This window comes from Dasypus novemcinctus, chromosome 5 (assembly GCF_030445035.2).
Source record: "Dasypus novemcinctus isolate mDasNov1 chromosome 5, mDasNov1.1.hap2, whole genome shotgun sequence".
NCBI classification, from domain to species: domain Eukaryota; kingdom Metazoa; phylum Chordata; class Mammalia; order Cingulata; family Dasypodidae; genus Dasypus; species Dasypus novemcinctus.
This window is the reverse complement of record NC_080677.1, coordinates 130,159,241-130,165,240: the sequence shown is the minus strand read 5'-3', so window position 1 is coordinate 130,165,240 and position 6,000 is coordinate 130,159,241. Positions and strand designations below refer to the sequence as shown.

Genomic DNA, 6,000 nt, shown 5'->3' with positions numbered 1-6,000 from the left:
AGATCAAAGAGCCACATTACAATATCTATGCCTCCAAGAAACAGAGATTCTAAATAGAAAACTAAATATCATGGCATCTAAACAGAAAAGGAAATAACCATGGTATAAGCATCAAAGTATCCCAGGTAGCCAGGAAATTCCATCAGGGCAGATATTTTATTCTTGCTTTATCTATAGGAAAGAGTTCCAAGTAAAGAGTGACTTGGTAAAATACAGAAAGAGCCACTTCCAGAATCAGCTGTCTAAATATCCAAAGTACAAAATTAAATTAACAGGAAAACCTGAACTAAAGTGGAACTACTGAACACATCAGAATTCATCCAGGAGAGAAGTGCTTTTGTGTCCTGACTATAATAAAAATTTTTGCCTAAAGAGAAGCCTAAAAGCCCTTCTGTTGTTGCACAGTGGGAAAAAAGCCCTCCCAATGTCCTAATCGTGATAAGAATTTCCCTTGAAAGACTTCCCTGAAGGCCCACCAGCATTTCCGTGGTGAGGAGAAGTCATTCTCCTGTGTCAGGTGAAACATGCACTTTATCCAGTAGTTCTTCCTCACTCAACACATGAGAATTCATAGAGGAGAGAAGCCATTCTGCTGTGGGGTGTGTGGCAAGAGTTTTACCTGGACCTCTAACCTTGCCCGCCACACCAGAATCCACAATAGTCAGAAAGAATTTTCCTGTAATGAATTTAAAAAGACTTTTCCTTGACAGTTTAGGCTCACTGAACATCTCAGAGTCCACACCAAAGAAAAGCCATTCTGTGTCGAGTGCAGCAGGAGTTTCACCCAACTCCGGAGAATATGAGACTTCATAGTGGGAAGAAGACCTTCAAGTGTCCTAAGTGTGACAAGAGCTTTTCCTGAAAGGCATCCATGAAGGTCCACCCACAGATACACATGGTTAGGGAAGTCTATCTCATGTAGTGAATGTGGTGAAACCTACACTCAGCAGTCTCAGCTCACTGGGCATATGACACAGTGGAGAAAAGCCCCACCAGTATCCTGAGTGTGAGGGAAGTTTCTGTTTTAAAGGAAATTTGAAAACCCACCTGCTCCAGCCCAGTGAGAAAAGCCCTTCTCTCAACCCAAATGCCCATCAACAGATGAATGGATAAATAAAATGTGGTATATACATACAATGGAATACTACTCGGCTTTAAGAATGAATACACTACAAACACATGTGATAACATGGATGACTCTTGAGAACCTTATGTTGAGTGAAGCAACCCAGGCATTGAAGGACAAATACTCCATGACCTCAATGATATAAAATGAGTAAACCAAGCTACCTCAGAGAGCTAGATACCAGATGATAAGCTTAAAGGAATTTGGGGGGTAGAGGAAGGTTGTGAGCTGACACCTACTAGGTGAAATCTATGATAAGCTGGAAGTAAGTATTTGTACAAGGAAGGGATAAAATGAGGGCATAGGGATACTTTTGGTGGGGCTTTGCAAGCTTGAGGGAGGCTAGGGATGGGAGGGTGGATAATATGGCCTAAGAAATTTGGCAGAGGGTGGGGAACATATGAACATAGGAGATTATCAGATATTTGGTTGAGAGTATAATGCTGAGAAAATTTTTTCAAAAATATGATAAGGAAGGTTACCTGTTTAAGATGCTTAAAGGGGATAATCTGACACAGGACAGGCTTTTAGTGAGTGTGTGAGTGCTCATTTTGTCACAGTGGGTTATATCATTGAATGGAGACCCATACAATGAGAGTGAAGGTATACCCACATCCTGGGGAGAACTGATGTTCTCAAATAGAGGGAATTGTATCTCTCGAGAGAAATGGTGGCTCCCAATGCATTAGGGCAGTCGAGCATGTGAAGCCCTCAACATTGATGCAAGTATCTCTGAACATGGCCCTTCAAGCAATGAAGATTGTCACTGTGGGCCCTGAGAGGAGGGGGAAAGAGGTATTGAACAGATGGAATCAGTGTAACTGTGGGGCAACAGAAGTGTTCCACAAGATTTTGCAAGGATGAATATAGAACATGTTAAATTACACCAAAAATGTATAAGGGCCTATAGGCCAAAATGTAAATCATAAGGTAAAACAAAAGATAACTAAAAATTTAGAAAATTGTATAGTCTAAAATATAAAGCATAATGTAAATCCAAGTGTAACCTTGTTTGAAAGCTATTGTCTCAATATCTGTACATCAGTTTCAGTAAATATAGTATGAACATGTAAAAAGATTATTGGTGGGGAAGGGACAAAGTGTCTGATGTTGGATATATGGGACTACTGTATACTGTATATATGAATTACTGTGATCTAAAACTTCTGTGAAGACAGGCTTGATAATTAGGAAAAAAGAAAAAGAAGGGACATAGGCACTGAAGAAGAGATGGAAGAAGTTGCCTTCCCAATGTGCATACAGGGCAACACTTATTGCAGTGATGGAAGGCAAAGCATCAAAAACAAAGCTTTTTCATTTTTTAATTGTTTGATACCCCAATTTATTTTTACTTTAATTTTTATAAATTAGTATGTATTCTATATCTAACCTTTAAACCCATCACTACTTTCCATTTTACTATTAATGGAACCTGGCAATATATTAGGCTTCATTTTCAAAGAAGTTTTGGACCACAGAGAGGTTCAACAATGGCAGGGGAGGAATACTGGTGTGGGATGTTATTGAAGGGTGCACATTTTTGGGAGGGAGTTCTCCAGGACATATATACAAGGTACATAAAAATATTTGGATATTTTCATAGTGGTTACAGTTTAAAATGACAACTGAGGGAGTGCTGAGTTCCTAGCATGGGGAGCTCTATCACATTAACTAATGGAACTGCAACAATCCCCCAAGTGCAATGGCAAAGACCAAAATAGAAGGATGGTGCAACAATGAGCCCTTGATGAAAATGACTGTGCTTGTTAGCCTGTGCACCTGAAGTAAGAACTAGGCCTAGAACTGCAAGGTGCCTAAGAGTTACCTCCTGAGAGCCTTCATGTTGTTCAAATGTGGCTACTCTTGAAGCCAAACTCAGCATGTAAATGCAGTGCCTTCCCCCCAGAATAGGACATGACTCCTGGGGATGAGCCTCCCTGGTACTGAGGGATTACTACCGAGTACCAGCTGATGATGTAACTAGAAAATGATCTTGAATAAAAGGGTCAACTCAGACCAGCAGAATATCTCAGGTTACATGTAATATCAGGAGTTAAAAATGCTTTCTGACCTTGAATAAAAGAGGGAAATGGAAAGGACAAAAGAGCTTATGGCTATGAGTGTCCAAAAAGCCAGGAGGTCATCAGAGAGGTCACCCTTAGTCACACCTCAGCAGAGTCCCAGAGACAGTTAAAGTAGAAACAACCCCAGGTATTGGTTCTTCTGAGGGCTACAGAGACTCACCAGTTCTATGGTCATGGCAGATGGAGTTCAGTGCCATGTCAGTTGACCCTACTGTGGAGTTTGTGTTCCTGGGTGTGATGGAGCTGGACTCAGATGTGATCATTGTTCACAAGCCTCTTCTGTTACTTTTACCAGACATGTGGTTGACGCTGGTCTTTATTGTATACTCAGGGGACCTGAATCTCTGGACTGTCCATGTGATGGCCAGGCCCTGAACCTCAACAGACTTGCAACTCCTACCCTCTGGTTTATTGGATTTACCCCAGCCAGTTAACAGGGAGTTGAGGAAGGTCAACCACCACACCAGGCAGCAAGAGTGCCTACAACTGCAAGCAGAAAGATTGCATCCATCATCCATGTGGAATCTAAGCACCCTCTCAATATAGAGGTGGAGTGGACATAACCATCCCAGGGTCCACAGAATGGAGGAATAGAGTATGGATTAGAGTGGACTTACTGATATTTTATTCATGAACTATTGTGATTAGTAATGGAAGTAAATGTAGCATTGATGTGGAGAAAGTGGCCATGGTAGCTGCTAAGGGTAGGGAAACGGAAGAAGAGATGTGATGTGGTGGCATTTTCAGGACTTGGATTTGTCCTGGGTGATACTGCAGGGACAGTTACTGGACATTGTATGTCCTGTGATGGCCCACTGGGTGGACTGGGGTTGAGTTTAAACTATAATGTGGACCATTGACCATGTGGTGTAGTAGTGCTCAGAGATGCATTCACCAAGTGTAATGAATGTCCCGTGATGATGGAGAAGGTTGTTGTTATGGGAGGAGTGGGGTGAGGGGGTTGGGGGAGTATGGGGACTTCATATTTTTTTAATGTAACATTAAAAAATCAAGACAAAAAATAAAGTTAGTGATATATTCCAATAAGAAAAAAAGAAAAAGAAAAGCCCTTCTCTTGTGTCAAGTGTGGCAAAAGTTTTACTCAGCATTACAAGCTCACAGAACACACTCGTGTTGATAGTGGTGAAAAAGGTCCAGAATGTGACAGGAATTAGGGGAAGTGTGAAGGTCCATGTGCATAATCATAGTAGGGAGAAGGCTTTTAGGTTTCCTGAATGTAACGAAGTTTTCCTCTGGAAGGGAAGTTTGGAGACCTATTTGTACCATCATAGAAGGGAAAGGTCTTTTTCTTGTGATGATTATGGAAGGAGCTTTACAAATAGGTGAGCACTCAATGCCCATATTGCAGTACATGCCAAGGAAAACCCTTCAATCTCTAGAGAAAGCCATACATAGTAATCAAGCAGTGACAGTTTTCAAACCAGCTCTGTTGGCTCTAGTTTGGGCAGGATAAGAGTTCACAAGTATACTGGCTACAAATACAATGACTAGATGCACAAAGGGCAAAGCATGATGGCTCCTTCACAGAGGTTTCAAGTAAGCCAGGCATCACAAAGTCAAAGAGGAATCTCCCCCCTGTGATCTTCATGTGCAGAGCCTTCCAAACATGGGAGAAATGTTTTGGCCCAATCTGCTATTCCATCCTTTTTTTTCTTTTTTTAGTGTCTTCCAAGACCTTGATAATCCCTTCATCAATTCTGAATCCAGAGCTTGAATGAAGAAATGCTAGGGACTTAAACATTTCCTTCAGTGTACCTGAGTTTGTTTTCCCATTACCAGTCATTTTCACTTAAAGATTTCTATTGACATTTTCAGTTTTCTCCTATCATGAAGATCAAATGGTGATTGGGTATCTGATTCTTGTGGGAATTTCTGTATATTGCTAAAAGTAAATGTTGTAACCATCTCATTTGTTAAAATGATTTCCCTCATAAGCATTTTCATTTCCTTCTGGATTGATTTAATATATCTGCTAAAACTCCACTCTGTGGTGAGTAACAAGAAATGTTATTTATCTAACTCCTTTGCATTTTAAATGGTATGGTGTTAATTCTCAAGTAAATATACTGCCTTAACATTACAGGTAAGCACTAAAGGAAAAAATATTGGCATTGGGGGCTGATAGCATTCCATTATTTGCTCTGTGGCCTAATCTGTCAATGTAAGGTAATATTTAGCCTATGTGGCACACCTCCATCCTATTCTCAGACTGTTACTTTTAATATTTATCCTGAAAAAACTCGTGAACTCATTTTCCTGAGAAAACTTCCTTACATTTTATATCTTAAGAAATCTTTGTGACCTCCAACATTTTTAAGTCTTTATAGCACTGAATTGTTCTAGTTCATGTCTCATTTCCCTTCTGGTTTTAAGATACTAGAGAACCTTGGATACATACTTACGGAGTTTGAACTTTTTTATGTAGGTAATTGCGCAAATGCTCAAATCTTTTTCAACAGAGGAGTGATATGATTAAAAGGTGTTTTAAGAAAATTTATACTGCATAAATTCTCGAAATGTGGTCCCAGATCACATGACTCAATTGGCTTATGATCAAGGCTGCTCCTAGAATCATAATACCTATACAAAGTAAAAAGAGATGGCACCTCTGATTGGAAATAGTTAGGGTGCAAGACTTGGTGAGTCAATGATTCCTTATGCAAAGTAAAAGATCCACTTTCATGTGGCCTGGGCCACAGCATGTGGCTTTGTGAGTGAGTGGGCTGGATTTCAGTGTGTATCGTCCTCTTTACCAGACACCATTACATC

At 40.3% G+C, this 6,000-nt stretch overlaps 1 pseudogene; it reads left to right on the top strand.

Annotated features, from left to right (window-relative positions):
* The first annotated feature begins 560 nt into the window (after positions 1-560).
* Positions 561-4,626, top strand: LOC131278432 (zinc finger protein 425-like; annotated as a pseudogene).
* Positions 4,627-6,000: the final 1,374 nt, after the last annotated feature.